We start from the raw sequence: 25673 nt of genomic DNA, 5'->3' as shown, positions 1-25673 counted from the left end.
CTGTTCCCACATGTAATAAAAGCCTTTTGGGGAGTGAGGAGATGGGGAGAGGTCTGGCTGGATATATGCACTCCAGCCCTTGAGCATAAACCATTGTAGTCAATTTTCTATCCTGATTCCTTGCAATTTTGTAGTCCTTTGTGTTAAGGAAATCAAATGGTATTTCTATTTGTAAAATTATCAAATGCGAATATCTTACAAGTTATAAAGAATAGTTGCGTAAATTTTCCTAATTGTGGAAAGTGCTACCTAAAGGTTTAATTAAGCACCGTTACATCCTTGTAAGGTACGCAGTCAGTATTATGCAGCTCTTTAGATTTAGACACAGCAGCCTGGGCCCAAATCCTACACGCTCTGTCCTACTTCCCCTAGTTTTTGGGACTTCATTTCTGGGACATGAATCAGCTGACAAAACACAGTTGTCATGATGCACTGGACATTTAAGATATTTCACTTCTACTCTGTGGCTGCCTATTCCTAAAGCAAACAGATATTCTTTGTGTTCTCTGTTATATCTAAATGCATTTTTTTAATGATTTGAAGTGACATATGTTTTGCAGTCATTCAAAATATTAAATGCTGTAGGTGTGATCCTAAGACCTTACACTTGGCGTCACAGAAAGCCAGAGGGATTCTTCAGAGTGAGCTGGTGAATCAGGCCAGTTTCTAATATATTTGCTTAGATGTGCTGTCTCACTTTGCTTAAAGTTCAAATGTTTGGGGAAACTCTACAGCATTTACCAACTGGCAGGAAAGAAAATATAATAATGTTCAGGAATGAAATGATAAATATAAATCCAAGGGCTCCCTATTAGTTTTTTTTACAATACCTTGAAAAATCGTATGCTACAGCAATATGTATGTGCAGAACATGGATACAAGATCCATTTTGTCTGCATCAACTGTGTGAATGTCACTTGTCATAGATCTTGTGAGGATTTTTCTTTACAAAAATAATCAGTCTAGATTTTTGAAGCATATAAATACATTCACTTTTTGAGTGTCCTTCTGCAATTTTCCTTGGCTTGATAGAAAACAGCCATCAAAGGGCAGTGGAAAGGTTGTTCTTGGCCTCCTTCCCAGTCTGTAGTAGGTGAAGGTCCATGTGCTGTCGGTATCCAGATCCCTGTAGGGGGATGCGAGTGCATAAATGGACTACGCAGACCGTAATAAATCACTTCTCTCAAACATTTTTATCATTTTGTTGGCAACTAAATGATTGAGATTGTCTCTTCTTAAATGTTGTATTGAAAAGGAACAGATTCTTCCCTGCCCATTTCCTCCTGTGACTCTTTAGAATTAATTTCAGTATTTTTTTTCAGGCTATTCAGAGGTATAGTGGACAAAGGTCCCAAAGTGGTGTGGTTAACTGGGCAAGACCAAAGATCCACTTCAACAGTATTGTGTTAAGAAGGCAACCTCCTCTCTGTGCTCTCATTTTTGTTGTTTTTACTAGTTGGATCATTAAAGAGTTCCAGGTGTTAGAGCGTCCTTCAGAAAACTATTATTTGGCAGTGGCAATATTTCGGAGATAAAAGTAATTTCTTTTAAAGTTTTATGCCTAGATGGTAATTTTTTTTCTCTTATTGAATTGCAGAGTGGGTTCTTTTCCTCCAATGTATCTTAAAGCGTTTCAGATGAAAGCCCTTTCTTCAATAGTTTTCCCATGATTATATTATATAAGAGCTCCACCAATTGTACTGATCAGTATCCATAGCAAAAGTCTGAAATGCTAGATATGCCACTGACATCTAATTTCCCAGAAGTTAAGAGTAGAAAATGAGAATATGAACCAGCACCAAATATGAGCTGAAGAAATCAACACCAACTGCTGCAATAAATGAGATTTGAATGTGATGGGCTGACTGGTGGGAAAAAAAAAGATCCTCTTCTAGTGGGAAAAGAAAGTCAGGAGAGCTGGTTGATATTCTTGAACCTCTATACATAGCAGTGGAAGTGACAACCTTTCTGATTATTTCCTTAAGCATAAATGAAAGCAGAATAAATAGACAGAGATTCTTTACAAGTTGGGTGATTTCCAGCTGTAGTCTTGCTTCCCTTGTAAAGGTACTTGAATTCATCTGTTTAGGGGATTGCCCCAGTTATGCAAGTACCTATTATGAAAGACAACACTTCTGTTTACACTGGTATGACTTCTAACAAAGGTCAGAGGCTTGCATGCAAGCTGTATCTTTTTATGCAAGGAGTTTGCAGCAAGTCTCTAACTCTTGTTACTGTTAAGTAGTAGCCTTAGCTGCATGCCAGGGGCTGAAAATCTTACCCATTTGGAGTTAAACCCTTTGAAGAATCACAAAAACAAAAGAAGGAATTTTGTTGTCTGTAGGCAGACTGAGGAGCTAGCTGGATTACTTCTCACTTCATTCTTATACACAACCCACTGTCATTTTTGGTTTTCATAGAACTTCCTGATTCCAGCACTCCCTGCCTGACAGTGAATAAAACAACATTTAGCACATGATGTCTGAATATCTCAGTGTCTAATTTTAAACGTGTTTTTCACTGCCATCTTTGTGTCTCTGCTTTTGCAGTAGCTTAAATGAGGTCAAAGATTTCGTGCCTACAACGCAGGCTAATGTATCCGAGTAATCTAATCAGCAATCTAATATGGGATTTCGAGGTCTTCAATCCCCATTTTGCCTCCAGGTGTCCATTGCTTTAAAAACCAGAAATGCTTGAAAGCTGTATTATTGGCCGAGTGCGCATTTTAGCAGGCTCCTGATGTGTTTACTGTATGTGACTTGGCTGCCTGGAGCTCTGGAGATCCTCTGAGTGCTTCAGGAAAGCAAGTGGACAAAACAAAAGGCATTCTGCTAGTATTAGACAGATGCAGGTGTGGTGCTACGCAGGGATCTCTGCAGTGCTCCCTTCGAAGGAAGCAGGGTTTGCTCCAGCACGTTACCCCACGTGAGGCTGCAGCCTTCCCTCTGCTCCTGCCATCTGCACACGCCCCATTGGAATGACACTATGAGCAAGGTTTGTTTTGCTTAGCTTATGTCAATATTAACCGAGAGGAGGCTGATGTTTGCGCCACCTTCCTTTTCGAAGCACAGAATCCTTGAATATCCTCTTATGTATTTTTGAGGTGACATCATCCCTGTGCTGTTATTTTTGTAGGTACGAATAGCGCTTTAAAATAAATCATTGTTTCTAAAAGTAGGATAAGGTATCACTTTAAGATCTTTGCAAGATCTCTCAATTTTGAGGTTTAAATTTAGAAACCTATGCTGTCATTTAAAAAAAAAATAAAATAGTTGTCTTATGACTGCTTCCCTCTGGCTCCCACGAGTCGGTCTCAGTGTAGCAGACACTGCATTGCTATTTCCTTTCTAAATCTAGGACAGCGAAGCTATGATGCTTTTCAAAGTCCTGATATTCTTGTTAATATTTCTTTTGACTGTGAGTGAAGGTAAAGCTTACGGAGGAAGTGTCCTAGTTTCCAGTTCCTAATTCCAGCAGAAAAACTTTAGAAAACAAGGGTTTTACAGCTTCCTACATCAATATATGTAAAATAATTTATATTGTAGCATAAAAGCTTAGTGCAAGATGGAAGCGATGAAATGCACAAGTATGACAGTTTGATCCACTTGTAAAATATTCTATTGCTAGTTTTGAAAGGATTTCAGACCCTTTGGAGTCATTTAACTGAGATGCATCTGTTTGGTACATGAGTGCTAGAAACCTCTTAATGGCTCCCAGTAGCAGAAAGACATTGACATTGGAGTTAATTCAGCAAAAGGCCACTAAGATAACCAGGGGGTTGGAGTACATGATATACAAGGAGAGGCTGGGCAAAACGGATTATTTGAACCTGAAGAAGAGAAGGTGAAGGGGAAACCTTATTGCTTTCTATATCTATTTAATGGGAAGGGATAGGAAAGACCGAGGGTGAGTCTTCCCAGTGGGTGCACAGCTATAGCATGAGAGAGAACAGATGGAAACTGGAACACAGGAAATTACAATTACAATTTTCATTGTAAGGCTGATCAAACACTGGAACAGATGACCAGAGAAGTCATGGCATCTTTGTCCTTGGAGAACTGGACAGGACAAAGCCCTGTTCCAGAAGATCTGCTTGCACCTGCTTTGAGCAGGGGATTGGACCTAAAGTGTTCTGTGTTTCTATGAGTGAAGCTACTATATTTAATGCTGGTTTTGCCAGGAGAATGGGGCAGAATGTCTTCATATAAAAAGCTTAATTATTTTTATAGTTTCTCTGGAAATGGGGGATTCTGGATGTACCGGCTACAGATCACATTTTCTTGTCCTCTCCCTTCTTCTCTGTACTCATGCAGCATTAACAGAAATGGAACAAATAATAATACAGGAACAAATGACAATGTAATAACATAATGGTTTTGCAAGGGGTTTGACCTAACTGGCAGGGAATGTTAAAACCCTATTTGTATGTGTCTCTGGGTCCATGGTGAGGGACAGTGGGGTCGTCAATGTCAGTGTTTTTATTCAACAGAGGAAAGCCCCAATGAGATTTGAGTTTTTTAGCCTCTGATGACAGGAATGTGTGCCTTGCACATAAATTCCTTTTCAGCTGTTTCGTATAACCCATTAAAAATCTCTCACAAATATAAATATGCACATACACACTTTTTTCCTAAATTTAATCTCAATAATATCTTTATCTGCTGCTGCAGTAATGATTTAATTCAAAAAATGAAAGTGAATACAAGGAAATAAAATTCTACATTGTGTTCCCTGTGCTTCTATTTATATCCATTGTCTACTCCAAAACCAGTTACCCCCTACTGCTGCTGTGAGAAGAACAGCTGGGATGATAGTAGTTCTTCCCTACTGACTGCAGTTCTTAGTATATTTACAACTCAAACTAGAAGAAAAAGTTTTGCAAGAGTCTAGACCATTATAGCTATTGCTCTTTAAATTAAAGATCAATTACTCTTTCTTTCTATAAATCTCTCCTTTTAACTATTCTCTAGTATAAACTTTTTCTTTACTTTTTCTATCACTTGGCAGTAGGGGAAGTTTTGGAGAGTATCTGCAAGTCTTCTGGAGATCAGCAAATCCTACAAAAATGTTTTTATTGGAAACTGGTAGTATAAAATATTCAGTGAACTGCTAAAGATCATCCACAAAAGCCACCATTGACAGGTATCTAAAAATGGCTTTCCCCCTCTCATACCCACCCCCCAAAATGTAGTGATGTTGTAACAAGTATTAGTGCTACATTTGATGAAGGGAATTTTCAACTCAAAAATTCTTTTTATTTATTTCTTTTTATTAGATTTTCAAAACTGTTTCACTAACACAGGATATTAAATCTGGAAATAAGAACTAAGTAACTGGCAGGCTGAATTTCACTGTTTAAAAAAGAAGTTTATTTGATGAAAACGGAATGGCTCTTCGAAAAAAGTTTGTTTATGCTTAGTGGAGACATTTTTATTATGAGACAAATGCTGTTTTCCTACATGTTCATTGACCTTGGTGGACTGTAAGAGAGCTACTGAATTCCTCAGAAGATGATTTTATTGTTATATTGATATCATCTGTAAGTGCTGTGTATATAAAAGGTTAAACTCTAACATCTGTACTGTGATTATACTTTGTCCTTATCTATGCAAGTTAGTTAGTCATTATGGGGGTAGAAGCAGAAGGAGGAGGAAAAGGTCATGATTTCAGAGTGTAGCAGGTATTTAGATGATGTCAACAGTATTAGAAATGAGAGTGCAAGAAACAGAGCAGAATGCTTACCCTCAAATGAGTAGTAACAACACTGCATGCTGCAGGTTTTTTGGTGTTTTGTTTGTTTTTTTTTTTAAACTAACATCTGTCAAGGTACTGGCAATGTGCTAGCAGTGGGGGGGAAAACGAACAGTCTGGGGGAGTTGTCTCTCTCCAGTAGGCTTTAAAAATAGAGATGAAAACATCGCTGAGTTCCACAATCCAAATACACCTCTCTGCAATCCTGCTACATCAGCAGAATTGTATCATGATCTAGTCATCCCTGCAATTTGGACTACATGACATTGAGTTCAAGGTGCTCATATATCAGGGGAATAGATATGTCACCCTTGTAAGATATTGGCACGTCAGCTAGTTTGCTTCAGGGTCAGAAGTTGGCACAGAACGCTACTTGGAAGGCCTTCCTCTGGGAAACTCCCTCTTGAGGGTGTGAGTTCAAGAGGAAATATTAACCAATGCCTACACTAGAGAGCACAGGGCATACTCTACTGTTACACAAAATGAGAAATAAAGGGTGATCTATCAATCTCTAAGAAAGTATGTTTTGAGAGATTTTACTTTTGATATTTTAATTTCTGCACATACTAGATACAAAGATTAATTTGAGATATCTTGTCAAAATTACTTACATGTGCTCTAGAAAGCATATTCTACTACAGAAGCTAATTGTAGTATATAACTCTATGTGAAGTTATATACCACCTACTAGGCATCATGTAATTAACCCTTCTTTCAAGAAAACTTTACTGACGTTCCTTGGAACATGCGCCAAGTAGAAAGGATGGAGCTGAAATAAAAGTTTTAAGGGGCTGAAGGTAAAATCTATAGAGTAGGATCTATCCAGACAAGATGTTACCTGAGACAGAGGTTTTGCTGTGACTTGGGATAGAATTTAGCTTAAAGGAGGATGCAGCCTGGGCTACGTGGCCATGTTCACAGACCAGTTGGTTAGACTCAATGATCCGGTGGGTCTCTTCCAACCTGGAGATTCTATGATTCAGTGAATCCCAATGCCCTGATTTACATTACGTTGCTCTTGAAAGCAAAGTGCAGGAAGAAAGTAGATATGGTTCCACCACCTTTTAATCAGTTTCTTTGTTGGGATCAACCAAACCAATGGCAGGGACTTGTGCTGTGTGTGACCCTTCTCCGATATATAAATGGGAATTGCAATTTCCTTTGCAGATTTCAATCCCTGTGCACCTATGTAACGTTGCTGTCTGTGCCAGCAGGTTTGACCCACCCCTACTCAGCATACTGACCTTTTTCACAAGTTGACTGTAAAGAAATTAAAATAGCTTCTGCATTTGGTTCTTCTGGCCCCTTGCACAGGTCAAGATAAGTTTACTGGCTATGGCATGCTAAACCCGAGGTCTGTGGAGGGAGTGTAATGCCAGCAGGGGAAGAATGGTGGAAAACATTTAGCAGCAATTGAAACGCAGTTGGCTTATGCATTTCAAGATAAATTAAAGGTGTTCCGACAGCATCTGGAGGTCTTTTAGGAGCTTGTAGAATCTCTGAAAAGCTATCTCTGCACTGGACAGTAGAAACATAGTGTGTTAAAGATAGCAGGTATTTTCAGAGTTCTCTCTTATTTTTATCCTGTGCATATCAGCTGTCTGCAGTTGGTGATATGAGCAGAATGTATTTTCTCGAGCATTTAATGTTAACACGTTCTATCGTATCACTAACTTTTAACTTACATTGCTTTCATGCAAGCATTTAATGAAACCACTTAATACCGATTTAATATGCAGATTTCTAAATATTATTGCTCTTCTGACATCATGAATCTCATTACAATATCTTAATGATGTAATAATCTAGATTAGGATCCGATATTTACTTTGCTTGGCTTCCCAATTAAATGAGTTTCATGAGATTCTGTCCTCTTTCAGCTGCTTTTCAAGTTGTCAGCTTTCACACCACTGTCTAGCTGTGTAAAAGCAATGAAGGCAGGTTTTTTTCTTACTAGATTTGTGACAGTGAGTGATCAGGTGCCACAAGTGCCCCAACTCCAGACCAAAACAGAGGCTGGACTTGATTGGTTTTACTGCTTGCAGAGTGAATGTTTGTTAGTAATTATGTTTTCTTCTCATACCAAAAAAACCCTCCTAACATAAACACAGCTGTATTAAGTGTGGCAGTAAAGCTCATATAACTTACAATATAGGTATAACAGCTCATCCTTTCTTTCTAACAGACAAGTTTTCTAGGACTAAATCTTCACTGACGATGTAACTTTTGCTAATGAGGCTTCAAAAATATCTAGCCAAATAGTGCAAGATCTTACATTAATAACAGTGAATAATTTGAGGTAGCTAACAGTTCATTATGATGTGGCAGACGCTTGATGGAGTGCTGACAAATGGGTAGCAAAAAGGACAGACAATATTTCCAGAAAATGTGAAGTGGTGACATTGCTTTCTCCTGAGGATTTGACTCAGAAGATTGGAACTCAACTTCTGGCTTTTGTATCCAACACTTGTTGGCAGCATATTGCTGTGTAAATAAATCTATTTCGTTCTTGTATCCTGGTTACTTTCCCAGATTATGTCAAAGTACATGAAATACACGTTAAAAGGAAAATATTTTTCATCTTAATAATAACAATTTAAAAAGCTCTAAATATTCCTCAGTCTGACATATATAAAATGAAGAAATATGCATTTGATATGGTTATATGTAGTTTAAACAAACACTCTTACTTTTTGTGGGAAATAATGGGAAAGGTTATCTGTATCATAACACAGCTGAATGTTTGTTCTTTGTATGACGCTGCGAGATTAGGTGTTCTTCCGTGGCATACTCAAATCTACCCTGGCTTACATTTTGAACCCTTGACACCCCCTTCTCCTTGTAAGAAGAATGCTGGAAAAATACAGAAGAAATAAAAGTTGTATTTTGGGAGAAAATCAGCGACGTTATTCAGAGATTTTGATGACGGATGGGCAGATAAAGTTCACTTGCAGACATTGTCTTGCAGTGTAAATTGTAATACAAACACTGGCAATCTCATAAATTCCACTTTAGAGCACTATATTAATTACAGGAAGTAAAGATGTTCACTTGTAGCTCAACTGATGGCACATAGAGAGAGAAGGATGATGATTATAACAAATTGATACGAAGAGTTAAAATAAGATGATAGCAAGTAAGATAATGCTCACAAAGTCTTTGACTTAATGGATGCTGCCTTCGCATTCCCTTGAAAGTTTAAGAGGTTGTTTTTGTTCCTGTACTTTCTAACTCTGACTTACCTTTGAAGACCTATGTTATGATCATCCTGCATGGCAGGAATTTGCTAGTATGCAAAATATGATGGATTATGCACTAACTGAGGAAGTTAATTCATAGCCACTTATATGTATGACTTTAAGATATATTAGTCCCCTTCTTATCCTTTACTTCATTCCTATAGAGATTTAAGGGTATGTGCACAGTTATTAAATTAAATTACAGGTAGCAATCTCTTTCCAGTTGAGAGATTCAAAGACTTAAGCAATTAGTCTGCCTGTTAAGCTCAAATCACTAAAGCTATGGAGATTTTAGCACAGGCTTTGTTGGAGATTCTCCTGAAAATGGAAAAGCAGTCGTCTTGCCCATGTTTCAGTAAAGGAATAAATGGAATTTTTCCTGAGGACTATCAAAAAGCAGCAGGGGAGCTCCCTGAAGATCTGCTGCCTGACAAATTGCTTCTCTGTTGATGGAGATCAGACAGGGTTAACGTCCAAAACTACTGATGAATATTGTAAAATTGCTTAACGCTTTCAGCCCTTCTCTACCAACTATTGAAACCCGTAGGAGATATTCCATGAATTATAGCTCAGAATGTTGGCAGTTGTGTACAGAAGGATTATGACAACAGTTTCCATTCTCTCCGTGAAACTGGAAGCAGGATGCAGAGTATTCATACAGCTTTTTCTTCAGATCTGCACCATCATTAGAGAGACAGATGTGTTAATTTTAAATTAAATGTATGAATTGGCCTGGGAGATCCATTTGGCTATAGCTCAGGTATTCATAATGCCCCCAAATCTTTTGATGCATCTGCTGTGTAGACAGTAAAGGTCTTCTGGCTAAAATGGATCTCTCCTAATGAAGGTCTTGTGTACACCAAGCATGAAAATTACTCCTTACAATTAGCAGAGGAATACAATGAAAGGCAGCCAATGCTCTTTTGTGCCTCGGGATGTAAGGTAACAAAGAGGAAATGGCAGGACCCAGAGGAAACGGAACACTTGTCTTCCCAAAAACACAGTAGAAAAATCAGTAAGGCTTTGGTGTAAGTAACGTGATATGGCTGATGTGGGCACCTCATGAAAAATGCAGTGTATCTAAGTGAATCTGCGTGTAAGCCAGTGGTGATGCCAGGGGATTCTTCTGTTTAAGCGTGGAGCTGGTGAATGTGAAATGCTTTCCAAAACCACACTGTACGGATTGATTCTCAGTACATAAGTCATTGCTTAACAAATACAGCAAGTTGGCCAGGGGGAAAAAAAAAAACAAACTGCATTTCTAGAATTCTGTATCTGTGCTCATAGTAAACGAATGTATTCTGGTATTTCACTCTGCTGGTGTCTGTCTTGCTAAAGCTTTTTTTTTTTTTTCTATACAGTGAGTTTGAGAATATGATCCATTTCTGGGGTCATATGCTTCTGGTTTGTGTATTGTAACAAGCAAACAAAGCATCCTCCTCTTCAGATCCATTCACAGCCTCTCTGTTACTGTCTGTTGCCTCTGAATGGTACCGAACGATTCAATCCTTCCTCCAGTAACCTCAACTCAGTAGGATCTGTGCCTTTTTAGTTAATTGCTTAGTTCAAATATTCACATGCCACTCCTCATGCTTTGGAAGAGTGTTTGCACACCTACAAAACTGCTACTTTCATTCAAATCCCAGTAATCCTGTGGAGCCCCTCCTCACATTTTTTTGGTCATGCCTGCAAAACAGAGGATAAATATCAGGATGTCAACATGCTATTTCCTATATTGCAAACTTTTATTGTCTTGCCACTTTCTTTTGTCTGTATTTTCTTCTCTCTCCCACCTTATACAAAAGTCTTTGTGGGGCAGGAAGTGTCCAAACTTTATGTTCATTGAACAACTGGCACATGGAAGCCCTGGCATATGTTTAGGATTCATAGGCATCTATGCATTTAATAAAAGAAGCAATACCTGCAAAATTTAGTCTGGTGCAAAACTAGACTTTATACTATTAAGGCTATGTAAAGGGATCTATGATCATACAAAGATCTCTGAAAATCTAAATTATGTGTTTTTACCTGTATTAGAGCCCTGTACTTTAGAGCCCTGTAATTTGAAGGTGTGGTCACTTGCAGTTTGTAAAGAAGAAAGAACTAAACACAGTCTTCTATCACAGAAATTTAGCCAACTGCTTGTGGGTAGTGTATGTGTGACTTTGACCATGGACTTGCTTGTAGGTAACATTTGTGACATCAAAAGGATGAGAAATTGTCCATCACCATCCTAATGTCCTGGTTGTTCAGGAGGCTTAGTCCATAAATTACAATCATTACAGCAGAATTTTTCCTAGTCCTCTTGGAAGTACTGTGAGGACAGTGAATCAAATCAAATGTATCAGTCGTCTTTTTATGCACGCGTGAAGACAAGGGGAAATTGCAACTGGAGAAATGCAGTGACTATTCCATCTTCCCTCAGAACACACAGAATCCACTCTTAGGAACAGAGACATGGGATTTAAGGTCCTGTTTTACTTCTCTTGTTAATTTTCTGAATTCAGGTTATCCTAGAGCATAGAAGATTGGTACTTCTTGTATTAAATAAGTATAAAAGGAGAAGTATTAGAAAGGGTATTCCCAGATTATGCTTGTCAGATGAATCTCAGAGGATTACTGACACGCTATAATGCATACATTACTCATAGTTTATGTTGTAGATAATATAATCCTTTTGATCTAGGAAATAACATCTGTTAGATCTCCAAAACAGTAAATTATATTTTTCTATTAGCCTTGTAACTTGTCTCTATGGGTAATAATATGTGGTTGTAGCACTTGGTCTGAGCTAATCTCTGCTGGTGCACAAAATTAAAATAAATGCATGCCACGACTCATCTGTAAAGCAAAGAAGCTGGCATTTTTTAGCCTACTGGCTCAAATTAGATACTTCTATAGTGGTTTAACAATGCTTAAGTCAGATAACAATATTTACATCTGTCGTCATAACTGCAGTTCAAATCACAAGGTAAAAACAGGATAAACTTGGAATAGTCTAAAAAATTGCCTCAACTGGACCAAGAATTTTAGGGCAAGATTCACTTTTTGCTTGCTTTATTTCCTCTATCAGCATAACAGATTGCAATTTATAACCTCCCTGCTTGATTTGTATTGATAATCTGTAGAGATTTATCTCCTTTCTAGGATAAGATCTTTTCACCACCTTCTTTGGGGTAAGCAGGTTTTGGGATAGTATTTTAGATATGGTTACGGGTTTGACACATGCAGGTTTAGGCTGCTGAGACCATGTATTTAGCAGTACAGGTATAAACAGGTATCAAGTCACCACCCAGTTCTTATTTGTGTTTGTTGTCAGTTTGTACTGTACAAAATCACATTGAAAAAAGTTTTGAGTAGTAAAAGGATTTTGTTATGGTTTCATTAAGCATCACGTTATAACAAAGTTACAAAACTAGAAAGCCACGAAGACAAATGAAATTTAAAATAGTTTGTGATAAGCATGTACACACTTCAGAAGGCCTCTGGCACTAATATGCCCTGGTGTCTATCCTCTAACTAGATTAAATTCATTTCCATTAGAAATCAGCAGATGCAGCTGCTGTGGGTTCTTTTTCATTCCCAGGGGCTACTTTCTCCATGATAAAAACTCCAGATACTCATTTGCTTTTCAGTGTCTAATTGTTAGACAACAATCTTGAGGTAGACAATAAAATTGGAACTTATGGTAAACACAAGTTAAAAAAAGGACAAATTCAGTGGGCATAGCTTAAAGTAGTTTCTTAATGGATTTCCTAATTGAGGAGAAAAAGGAAGAAACACAACCCAGAAAAACACAATGCACACTTTGAAAAGTTCAATTTGAACAGTAGAATAAAGCTTCTCAGTTGCTGCAAAAGGAAGCTAAATTGTCAAAGTGAAATTGGAAATAAGGAGAAGTGGCAAATCTAGTAGCTGGCATGAAGAGGTTAATTTCTGTTTTCCAGGAATACATTGACATCCATCTCTGTCTCAAAAAAAAAAAAAAAGCCACCTTCCACAACAACGAAAAAAAAAGAAACAACAAAATTTGGATGCAGCACTATAGGAACTCTACAGTCAACGATGACGAGATAGGGTATATTAGTTGGATTTTTTCACATGAACTCCAATTCCTTGCTAAAAGCAGTTTAACAGCTGCTTGTATGTCTAGCTGGGGAAGACTCTGCTATGGTTACTTACCAGGATAGGTCACATTCCAGGGCTTCCCATTGTAATGCATTTCTAAGGACCATTATTGGAAACTCATGGATGAAATTCATTGATTGTGAAAATTATTGTCTAGTGTGATGAGTAAAGGGACAAGCATGTTTGTTGGAACTACTGGAGTCAATTAATTTTAAATTGGTCCTTGAGTAGTGTAGTTTAGGATACGTACACGGATGATTGATTTTATTGCTACAGCAGTAACTTTCTCTGCCACCCATCCAAACTTTGCAAATGTGTAGGATGCCCAACAGCAAAAATAGTTTGGCAGCAAGAAATCCCCATGTTCTAGAGCTTATGTTCTTCTGAACAAACTGGGGATTTTTTTCCATTACCACTCTTTTCATACATCTTGAAGGAAGCCTGTGTTATAATAATACATTAAGACACAGCAAGATTGAGATTGTGGCAGGCCTCTGCTCGATGTGATAGATCTTCAATTGATATTATTTACAATGAGACAGTGATACTGTAGGTTTCCCTAATCCGTATATAAGCCATCCAGGCAGATAGGGCCATGGTATTTTATCATGTCTTGAAGTGCCTCCCTGGGGTGTGCCTGTTGGAATCCAGTCCTAGCCTACAGGATCCCCCTGGTAACGGATGCAATATGCAGTGCTTCTCCTTATCCCCACTGGGCCAGCCAGGGCAGGATTTGCTCCATAATTATGAAAAAGGATGTATATTTCACTGTGCAGATGTTTAAATGATGTGCTTGCTTTCTTTCATTTAGAGAGAAATAAATGTTTTAGCAGTATCACAGTGAACACAGGCACAGCTTGCAAAGGATTTCTGTTTAATGTCTTATTGAATGTTGTTACCATGTCACCCATAACTACTTTGGAAGATGATATCTTTATGCAGCTGACAAGCTATAAATTTTCTCTCAGGCAGCTTTGCAAAAGTATGATCTTCCCAAGAGCTTTTCATTTTAAGCAAATGCACAAAATAATCAAAGCAAGTATGGGTTTATTTATAACTATCAAAGAGATTTTATATTTCATTTTGGGCTTACTTTTGTGTATGTGCTTGATCTTTAATAAAGTCTAATAATTTTTTTAGAAACTGTTTCACCTTAGCCAGGGAGCAGCCTTGTCTGAGCAACTGACAAATGGAAAAAAAAAAACCCTGAAATGACCCCCAAAACAAACAAAAAACCCCAAGCCGACAAATAGTAATAGCAATTTTAAAACAGTGTTTAGTTGAGAATATTACGATGATATTACTGGTGGTCAGCATCACCAATCTAACTGGGATGGCCAACCTATTCTTGTCATATTACATTCTCTGAATTTTCCTGTTGCAAACCAGGCCGTGTGGGGTTTTTTTGTTTGGTTTGTTTTGGTTTTTTTTCTTTTTCTCTTGAGACCAGAGATAACACAGTTATAGTGACCTCACTGAATAAAAGGAAGCATGTGACTCAAAAGCAGCAGTGGCAGTCGGCAGGGAGGGCTGGAAACAAGAGATGGTGCAATGGTGAATGATACTCCAGTTGGAAGGAAGACATGTGCAGTATGGAATTTGTATCGAAGAACATTGCATTGCCTCAGGCTTTCTCTGTACTCAGGTGTGAAAACCAGAATGTTGTCTTTTGTCATTTTCCTACCTCTCTAGTAAATCAGAAGTGTCAAGGATAATGCACATAATCAGTTTTGTTCATGCAGACAGCTTCTTCAGTGAGGCGCCCCTTTCACTTTTATAATCCTCATTACCCTCTGTGGTGTCTGCTCAGAATAACTCCCAGTAAAATTAACAGTAATGTTACATGACAAAGGGTACCTGATAATAAATATCCTTGCTTTACGCTGTTTCCAGAACATCTAGTGCAAGGTGTTACATTGGCTAATCATGTAATGGCTAAATCTATTTCTGGTGACGAGGGTTTGTTGACAATAATAACAACGGTTAAATTAATTTGAAACATAAACAGGAACGTGAATAAAGTGGACCCTTACTGCATTATGTGATCTTGCTGCCTTTACGTCTTGGTGACCATCAGAACTCTGAAAAATTACTGACAAGGAAAAATCAGAACTCCGCAATTGCCTTTCATTTAAAGCTGCATGCAGACTTTGCTTCTTTAGCCAAGTTTCCCAATAGCAGTGCTCTCATTCTTAGTGATCCATGCAGAAAATGAAAAGCAGGAGGCTTTTTGTCACTGTTTATATGGATAGAGGAAGAAGGGGTGGGGGAGGAAGAGTGGAAGCATTACCCTTTTCTTTGGAGGTGTTCTCAGAATGCTCTTTTTCTGGCAACTGTTTGTGACTGTGCTCAGTCATGGATCTGAGCACAGTCAATAAGTAAAGGCTGCACAGGGAAACAATGGAACATTCATGTGTACGGAGAGGGCTGGAACAGTGGGAACTGGTAGACGTGGCAGGATCTGGGCAAGGTGTTAATCATGTGCCTCAGGAGACTGGTTGTCAGTATAGAAATGGGGATTAGCGTGTGTTTTCTCATCAGAAAACTTGAAGAGCAGCCATGAGCCTCTGTCAGGGGTACTTCACAAAGACAAAAGAGGAATTTGTGAGCAAGGAAAACGATGCCACTCTCCTTTTCCCTCCCACTACGTTCAAGGCAACTATTTAATAAATAAATAGGCTTATGCGATAGATGTAGCTGAATCCCATACACATTTCAAGATATTACTTGATATTGTTTCTAATTATCTATCATTTCCAGTTATGTTATTCTTCAGAGCACGGTGTAAGGCTAATTTCTTCCATGTAGGCATAACCTCCCCAAAATATTGCCAAAAGAATGCCCTCTTATCTTGTTCAAGCTTAGAGATATGCAGATTTCACAGCTAGAAAAATTATGTATGTTCCACATTACTTTAAAATCAGGTTTTCACCTTGTAATTGACATACTGAATTGTCAGCTACTTATTAATTTATTTCTGTATAGTATCATGTGCTATGTGTCCACAGAACTTTTCCAGTGTTGTACAATTTAAAATACAATATAATTACAAGTCTCATTTTTGACACAGAAGGAGTTAAGGCCACATATTTGCACAGTAGGAACTGGATTATTTAGGAGATATTAATTGGTTTAAAAGGCTTTTAAATTTAGTTAGTTGGAATCTAAAACAGGTCAGGGCTGACTGGAATTGTATTTTGTCTAGTGACTAGTTATGAATTCTTGCAAAATAACTTGATAGTCTTAAGCCTCTTCTTGGATTCATACTGATCCTTGGGAGAACTTTCTGCCTTCTGCCTTGAAAATTAGACCTTGTTGTTCTACAGCAGAGTTTAGATGAATTACTTGACCCATGTTGGCAGACAGCCACTTCCTTCTCTCTAAAACTGCACGGTAATAATTGTCTAGAAATATGCTGATCATAAATATTTCCTTGGAGCTCCATGATTTGCTAGATAACCTACAATTGGTTGATAGATTATTAATATGTACTTTCTAAATAACTGCTACATAAAGAAAAATATGTGCAACCTAATCCTGTGATTCCTGTATGTTAGGATGTCTACAAAATGTCAAGATGCTGGCCATTATCAGGAGGGATGAAGCTGGGGACGAAGGCAAGTCTTAGATTAACTTATATAGTGCCTCTGAAAAGTTAGTAGATTTGGTATTGCTTAAAATCTCCAGTTCTGAAAACGATTCTGTAATATACTTTAATATGTTTTTATGAGTTAAGGGAGAACAAGGCACTTTTTCCTGCCTAGAATATTTTTTAAAATAACTTCATATCTTTTTCACTTTAAAGAGATTCTTTTTGCTTGTCTCCCCCAAAGTGTCCATTGCTAAACTAAAAATCCTTCTGTCTTCCTAATCTTTCTATAGAACTCTTCGGTCATCCAGCTGGAGAGCTCAGGGAAGCAAACTGGGTGATGGAAACAAAACAAACAGTGGCTCCCCTCTGGCGAACCTCTGAGTAGCTTCAGTAGATGAAACCGAGTTGAATATTGCAGTTGTCGCACCAGAAGGATGGGATGTCATCCAGAGGGACCTAGGCAGGCTGGAGAAGGGGTGCTGTGTGAACCTCATGAGGTTCAACGAGGCCAAGTGCAAGGTCCTACGCCTGGGTTGGAGCAATCCCTGGTTTTAGTACAGGATGAGGGATGATGTGATTGAGATCTGCCCTCCAGAGAAGGACTTCGGGTGCTGATTGATGAGAAGGTTGACATGAGCTGGCAACATGAGCTCACAGCCTGGAAACCAACCGTGTCCTGGGCTGCATCAAAAGCCGCGTGGGCAGCAGGGCCAGGGAGGGGATTCTGCCCCTCTGTTCCTTTCCTGGGAGACCTCATCTGGAGTGGTGTGTCAAGCTCTGGAATCATCAACACAAGAAGGAATTGGAGATGTTGAAACGGGTCCAGAGGAGGCCACAAGGATGATCCGAGGGCTGGAGCACCTCGCGTGTGAGGACAGGCTGAGAGAGTTGGGGTTGTTCAGCCTGGGGAAGGCTCCAAAGAGACCTTGTAGCGACCTTCCAGTGCCTGAAGGGGCTCCAGGAAAGCTGGGGAGGAACTGCTCCCAAAGGCTTGGAGTGATAGAACTGGGGGCAATGGGTGTAAACTGGGGAGGGGCAGATTTAGACTATACAGAAGGAGGAATTTCTTCACCAGGAGGCTGATGGAGGCCCTGGCCCAGGTTGCCCAGGGAAGCTGTGGCTGCCCCATCCCTGGAGGTGTTCAAGGCCGGATTGGATGGGCCTTGGGCAGCCTGGTGGGAGGTGTCCCTGCCCATGGCAGGGGGGCTGGAGCTGGATGGGCTTTGAGGTCCCTTCCACCCCACGTTACTCTCCGATTCCTCCTCTTACAGAGGCCGCCGCGGCCACCCCCGAGGGCTCCTCGCCTGTTTACCCCGCAGCGCCCCCCCCACCCCTCGCGGCGCCCTTTGTTCCGCCCGGCCCGCGCGCGGCTCCCGCCGGGTGCGCATGCGCGCCGCCTGCCCCCGCCCCGCCCCGGGAGCGCGCGTGCGCTCTTCCCCCCTCGCCCTCCTCCCTTCCCTCCTCGGGAGCGCGCGCGCCGTACCCGGCCGGCTCGGCCCTCCCTCCCCGCCGCTGCAGCTGCGCGCGCCCCCGCGGCGGAGTCTCCTCGGCCGGCAGCGAGCGGCGCGCGCGCAGGCGACGGAGAGAGAGCGAGGGGGAGAGAGAGAGAGAGGAGGGAGCGGGAGCCGCGCGGTCGGTTCGCGCTGGGCAGCCCCCCCCCCCGCACCGCACACACACACGCAGCGTCTCGGCGAGGAAGCGGCGCCGCTGCAGCCGCCGCGCAGCCCCGAGCCCAGGCCGCCTCCGCGGGGCCCGCCCAGCACAGCGCCCGCAGGTGAGCGCGGGGGGGTGGGCGGGCAGGCCGCGCGGCCATGAGGCCCGGGGAGGCCCCGCCGCGGCCCGGCTCCCCGCGGGGCCTCCGCCCGGGGCTGGGGGAGGAGGGGGGAAGGCCCGGCCGGGCTTTGTGCGCCAGGCCGAGGCGCGGGGCCCGGGCCGCGCCGCGCTTTGTGCGGGGCCCGCGAGGGGAAGGGCGGGCCCGGCCGCCGCCGAGCAGGTTGCGCCCGAGCGAAAGGGGCTGCGGAGGGCGGCCCGGCCGGGCGCGGGGCCGGCTCCGCGTTCGCTGATCCGCCGAGGGCCGAGAGTGGGGCGGATTCTCGCTCGCCCCGCCAGCTCCCCTGCGAAATTAAAAGGCTGGAGACCTTCCGGCCTGTTCCCTTCTCCGCCGTGCTAAAAGGGTAGGAAACAATGGGTTTTGTAGCGAAAGGCAGAGCGTCTTTCTTCGGGAGAAGAACCGACTTTCTTTCCGGGTGGTGAACTGGTGGCGCTTTAATTATAAGCTCGCGTTTCGTTTGGAACTGTAAACACACGATACTTCTCCCATGTTCTCTTTCCAGGCTGTGTTGCAACCGGCCTGGGTGATTGCCGTCTTTCTTCTCTTTGATTCCTGGCTTTCCTTGTCTTTGCTCTAAGAAGTAGTGTATTTGTATGCTAAATAAATAGATAAAGTGACTTAATTTGTTTAACGTGGCAGATGAGTGAATGTTAGGAACCTCGTGTTTAATTGGACTAGGTCATGGAGGACATGGGATCTGCCACGCGTGGCACATAGTTTCAGTTGTGTGTTTATCTCCTTTCTGAACTCTTGAGGCTAGCACAATGCATTCCAGAGGGGGGGAAAAATGGAAGGGGCTCTTCTCAACTCTGCGTTATTCAAACTGGACTTCAGGAAGGTTTGAGGTATTGCAATACAGGTAAACTAATACAGCCGCAGTTAGAATAAAACTTAGATCTCTAGACTCGTCATCTGTGGCAGAAAATAACTTTGGGATGTATATCTACATAATAAATAGATCTACTTTCATATTCTATACTGTAACATTGATGTAAAAATTGAATGCTGGAAATGGTAATTGTATTAACTTCAATGGAAACTAATGTTCTTAAATAGCTTTAGCACTTTTCACAGCAGTGAAAAATTACACAGGAAAGCAGGAGGATAAGAATCCTCCATCGCAGGATAGTTCTAGGACTCTGTTGTGACCCAAGAATTCTGAAACTAAAAAAATGATGAGCATTTTGATCCTGAAAGTTCATGTCATGACGGATTATCTTATCCGTTAATCTGTCGTGCTTGTTGGTAAGGTTTTAATGTTGTAGTCTAATTAGATTGTACTAGAGGAGTTAGCTCAGAAATTCGGTGGCTTCAACTAAGTAGGTGTGCACTAAGGAAAGTAAATATTTTAAATAACACAAGTACTTTCCATACTAGGTTTGCATAGTTGTTGCTGTCTGCTTAGCGCGAATTGAGAAAGGTGCTGCTCAGATGCCAAAGACACTTGCCTCTAATGTGGAAGAGAGGGGAGCATGAGCATGTTCACATAAGAAGAAATACTTTTTGATGTGAGAACTCAAAGAAATCAAGTAGGACAGATGTATGAATTCTGATCTTCACATAAAACATTCTGGATGACTATACATGCAACTCCTGTGAGAAACCTGATGCTTTATTTTTCTGTTTGTAATAGTGTTTGTAGTCTTGTAACTGTCGGCTTTAAAAGTTTTACTGAATTTTTGCCAAATTATCAACGTGTACTGCTTTAAAGGCTGTCTCATTTTCAAGAGCTAGGCTGAACTAGAATAGTCAAGGTAAATCAATTGTATGTGACATTATGGACACACATAAGAAACTCAGTTCTGCAGTTGTGATGCAGTCTACTGAAAGACAAAGTGAAAATTGTGTTTTTGGCTGCTGACCATAGTTACCTGAATCCCTGGTTGGTGCTGTTAAGTGCTACCTGCTGCAGAAAACGGTAGCAGTCGAGTAAGGATATTGGCAAGCCCGAGTTCATCTCAGCCGTTGCTTAGGCCCTAAAGCTTAGGATCTCTTCTCTGAAGCTCAGTCTGAAGCATTGTGAACATCGTAGATGCAGGAGATAGTTTTTACTGGTCTTTTTTCTTTGTTGCTTTGGTTTTTAAAGGAAAATCACTTTTAATTAAATTGAAAATTAAAAAAGAATAGTAAGAGGTAGCCCTTTTGACTCTTAACATAAATACATGACCAGTAGAGAAATATTGTTACGTCAATAAAAATGTTTTGTTTCATTAATAAGGGTTGTTGTTAGCAATTTACTCTTTTTCAAAGTCTCTACTCAAGTCTTAAGTTTACAATGTCATGATAAAAATGCAATTTTGGTGTGTGTTTTCTGTGTACAGTATCACATGCATGCGTAACTGCACGCAAAAAAAAAAATCTTCCTGTGTTGTTGATTTGGAGTTGTTTCATACCGTACTATAGTATGTTCAGCTGTTAACTATAAAGACAAACAACAAAACCTAGGATTAAAGCCTTGTTAATACTCTTAAGTTTTATGCCACACTTTGTATATGTGTCTATGTATATTTTCTCATTCTAATCCATACTGCATTGTATGTTTATGTAATGCTCAGGAAAACTATTTTAAATATGTGTCTGTTTGGGTTAATTTAGAAATGGTGATTCCTTGTGTTGTCACAGGAATAATGAGGGATTTGGTTACTAATTCTGCAGTGCTTTAATCAGATAAATTGCTAGATAACTACAGTTAACCAAGTGGCACGCTTCTGATTTTGACTTGTTTCTCTTTGTAAAAGCTGAACACAGAAGCTGAGGTTGGGTGTTGTATTTTCAATGAGGAAGTAAAATACTGTTTGAATGGTGAAGACTTGTGTTTGTCCTTTTGTGTTTGGAAATGAAGTTAAAAAAATTACTGTGTCTGTATTCATACCATCAGAATTATTTTGAAAGTGCAGCAAATTCATCTACAGATAGGTCATGTTGACCATTTCCTTTTTTGTTTGCTTTACCTAGAAACAGGTTTGTATCTTTTCTTATGATGACCTTGCTGAGACATGAAGAAAAACAAGGAGAGTGTAGTGATAACTACTTCTGCTTAAAGAATTAGTCATCAGATCCTTTAAACAGCAGGTCTTTGAACTCTGGTTTGTGGCATGGAATCTTTAAGTTACTGTTTTAAAGTTCTTTCCTACCGTTCTTGCATATAGTTTGAAAAGGAGCAAAAATCTATTTAGTCTTTGATGAAAGACCACAGTGGCTTTCCAGTGTTTGTATTTGGTTTTTTGAATGCTGTCATGGAGGAGCATTTAGAATGTCACAATTCTTAAGTGATTTTCAGGTAAGTGTTCGGATTAAATACGTCAGAGGAAAACTGTGAAGGAAAATTGTGTTAAATTTTGCTGATGTAGAGACTGCTAAAAGGTTGAGAAGGTTTTAATTGGAGTAGGAGTATTTTAAATAATTTAGTGTTAAATTAGAGGAGGAAAAGCTTAAAAACAAATTCCTTTATGTAAAAATCGCTAGAGCTGGTGTATAGCTTGGAAATGTAGGTGTATTAAAAGGCTTATCTTTGTTTCTGTTTACTGTGTGGCACAGATCTTTCCTGAGGGAAAGTTCTGTGTCTCTTCTATATATTGCAAGGGGATGACAGCTTAAATATTAGGTTTCTAAGTTCTGTTTTGTAAATCTTATTACATGTTGCTTTATGCTGAAATGTGATGTAGGTACGAGGTTGAAGTGGATTTTAAAAGTTAGTTTGTCCTATGATTTTTCTGAAAGTGAGTTAGCATTATTTGTAGAGTATGTGGTTAGTTGCTGTAACACACCGGCATTAGGAAAGAACAAATAATAGAAGATGTAGCACTGAACAAGCTGTGGCACATCCAGGATACAGTTCTGCTGTAGCTAAAGACAGTTTCTTTTTAGGCTGCTGGTGATAACTTGTAGTGTTGCTGTCACCAGTGTGAACGAGAAATAGGCCCATTTTAGTCTCAAGATTAGTTGAAAACTAGTTGCCTGTGGGGGAGGGAGTAGCTTGCTGCCTGGTAAGGTAAGAGCCAGTGCCACTGCAAGAGGTACCATCCTCTGTCATAGTGGGTGTGCTCAGGACCAGTGTAAGTGCAGGCTTAGAGCTGAGAAAGAGAGGTCTCACCCTCCATTGCCAACTTGGTTTTGGTGTCTTCCTGGTGTGTGAGTGTAGAGCACTCATGTAGTCGTGCAAGACTGATCTTGCTGAATACATTACCTTAAAGAGAGAGAAAACTAATGGGTAAAAGGCAGGCATGGCCCTTCCTTCTGGTGGCAGCTTGCTTTTGTTTGTTGTAAAAATGTTGTAATTGGACTCTGACACACTGTCTGTACATGCCTGGATCTGGTGGGCTTATTCATTGTGCTATACGTGAACAATTTTCTTAAGTTGTTTGTAGTGGTATCTAAAAGCTCTTAAGAAGCATTGTAACTGTGTAGTTTTCAAAAGTACTGATGAAATATTTGAGAACCTTTGAAACATTTAATGTGCCACTTCCTCTTTTAAAAATGACTATATCTCCGTGTATCAGCTTAAATACACTGAGGTTTTTGGAAACCTCATTGGCTCCCGGACACTGTTGGCTTTCTGGGCTGCAAACACACATAGCAGGCTCAAGTTGAGCTTCTCATCCACCGGTACCCCCAGGACCTTCTCATCAGGGCTACTCTCAATTCATTCTCTGCCCAGCCTGTGTTTGTGCTTGGCATCGTCCTTACCGAGGTGCAGGACCTTGTACTTGGCCTTGTTGAACTTCATGAGATTCACACAGCGCCACCTCGAAGCTTGTCAAGGTCCCTCTGGATGGTATCTCTTCCCTCCAGCATGTCAACTGCACCACACAGTTTGGTGTTATCAGCAGACTTGCTGAGAGTGCCCACAAACCCAGTGTCCATGTCTGCAACAAAGACGTTAACACAAGTTCCAATGCCAACCCTTGCGGAACGGCACTTGTCACTAGTCTTCACTTGGGCATTGAGCTGTTTACCACAACTCTTCAAGTGCAACCATCCAACCAATTCTGTATCTACTGGGTGGTCCATCTGTCAAACCCATGTCTCTCCAGTTTACAGACAAGGATGTCATGCAGGGCTGTCAAATGCTTTGCACACGTCCAGATAGTTGATGCCAGTTACTCTTCCCTTATCCACCAATGCTGTACCCCTGTTGTGGAGGCCACCAAATTCATCAGACGCAGTTTGCCCTTACTGAAGCCGTGCTGGCTGTCACCAGTCACCTCCTTATTTTCCATGGGCCTCGGCAGAGTTTCCAGGAGGAACTGCTCCATGATCTTGCTGGGCGACAGTGACTGGCCTGTAGTTCCCCAGGTCTTCCTTTTTTTCCTTTGTAAAAATAGGGGTTATGTTTCCCTTCTTCCACTCTGTGGGAACTTGACTGGAGTGCCATGATTTCTCAAATATGATGGGTAATGGCTTAGCAACTTCATCTGCCAGTTCCCTCAAGACCTGCAGATGTATCTCATCAGGTCCTATGGACTGGTAGACCTTGAGGTTCCTTAGATGGTCTTGCACCTAATCTTTCCTCACAGTGGTTGATCCTTCCTTCTCTTAGTCCCTGCCTCTGCCTTCTGCAACTTGGGCAGTGAGGCTTGAGCCCTTGTCGGTGAAGGCTGAGGCAAAAAAAGTTGTTGAATACCCTAGCCTTCTCCAGGTCACACATTTCCTTCCAGAGAGGGCCCACATTCTCCCTGGTCTTCCTTTTGTCACCTCTAGAAGCTTTTTTGTTGTCCTTGGCCAGATTTAATTCTATCAGGGCTTTAGCTTTCCTAATCTGATCCCTGACTGCTCGGACAATTATTCTGTATTGTTCCAGGATTTCCTGGAGGCATTTCCATACAGGCCTCCTGATGTTTTTGCCTGAGTTCCTCTTTGTTGGGATGCATCATTCTGAGCTTGGAAGAAGTGATCCTTCAATATTAACCAACTTTCTTGGGCCCCTCTCCCCTTCATGGCTTTATCCTATGCTACCCCACCAGCCAGATCCCTGAAGAGACCAAAGCCTGCTCTCCTGCAGTCTGGGGTGGTGAGTTTGCTGTGTGTCCTCCTGGATGCCCTGAAGATCTTGAACTCCAGTATTTCATGGTCCCTACAGCCAAGGCTTCTGTCGAGCTTCAGATTACCCACCAGCCCTTCCTTGTTGGTGAGAACGAGATCCAGCATACCACCTCTCCTCGCTGGCTCTTGCTATCACTTGATTAAGGAATTTATCATCAACACACTCCATAAACCTCCTGAATTGCTTATGCCCTACTGTGTTGTCCCTGCAACAGATAATTGAGGTGGTTGAAGTCCCCAAGGAGGACCAGGGCTTGCGACCATGCGGCTGCACTGATCTGGCTGTAGAGGACCTCGTCTGCTCACTCTTCCTGATCATGTTTAACTAACACTGGTTTCTAAATTCATGTAAACTTGTTTGGTTTGGCCCATATATGAGCCTTAAGTCTTGTTTCTTTCTTATGTGCACTTGCCTTCTTGTGAAAGCTCTGAAAATGCTCTGCTCAGCTAATATTTTGATTTCTGAAAGGCTCTTTGTTTTGAAATAGATATACACATATATACGTGTAGTATAGAAATAGTTTAAGTATATTAATAGCTATATTAAATAGATATTGATTTGTTTTTTCATTATGTTTGTATATATGTTTGTACTTGTTCTTATAAAGCATATTTAATTACCATTAATATTTACAGTAAGTTATTGATATTTATTAAATTGCTAAAATGCTTATAGGAATAGATATATAAGATCATTAGAGTCACAAAATTACTTCCATTCACAGAATTTTTGCCCCCGTTTTTGTGCATGAAGATGTCAACACAGTTAAGAGTTAATTTGTGGAGAGTTCATCTCTATGTGGCTGATAATCTGTGTGATTAGAAAAGTATCTTAAGGTTGTAATTTGAAGACTGGTTGCACAGGTGTGACTAGGGAATAATTTGACAGGCAGATGTTGCTCTGGTGTACTATGAAATTTTAGTCTGGCTTCATGCTAGGTCAGGTATAATCACTAGAAAGGAAATTTTATGAATAAAAAGTATCCATTTTATAATAGAAGTTGAGATGGACATTCTTCTAAGTAAGCACCTGAAAAGAAGTGATTTTAAGTGTACTTTTATGCATATTAGAAACAGCTGCTGCCCTAAC

At 40.6% G+C, this 25673-nt stretch overlaps 1 protein-coding gene across 3 annotated transcripts in view; it reads left to right on the top strand.

Annotated features, from left to right (window-relative positions):
- Window positions 1–25673, top strand: part of SIAH1 (siah E3 ubiquitin protein ligase 1) — a 42768-nt gene that overhangs the window by 3754 nt on the left and 13341 nt on the right. The window contains exon 1 of one of the 3 annotated variants that reach the window (XM_069868391.1): window positions 18277–18484. The exons of 1 other annotated variant lie outside the window; for it this stretch is intronic. The gene's annotated coding sequence lies outside the window, so the exon portion shown is untranslated. Of the gene's footprint in view, window positions 1–18276; window positions 18485–24525; window positions 24549–25673 lie in introns of those variants that run through there. One more of the 3 variants, XM_069868392.1, reaches the window with a different exon arrangement.

Source organism: Phaenicophaeus curvirostris, chromosome 14, assembly GCF_032191515.1.
Source record: "Phaenicophaeus curvirostris isolate KB17595 chromosome 14, BPBGC_Pcur_1.0, whole genome shotgun sequence".
Classification (NCBI taxonomy): domain Eukaryota; kingdom Metazoa; phylum Chordata; class Aves; order Cuculiformes; family Cuculidae; genus Phaenicophaeus; species Phaenicophaeus curvirostris.
This window is presented reverse-complemented; position numbering and strand designations above follow the sequence as displayed.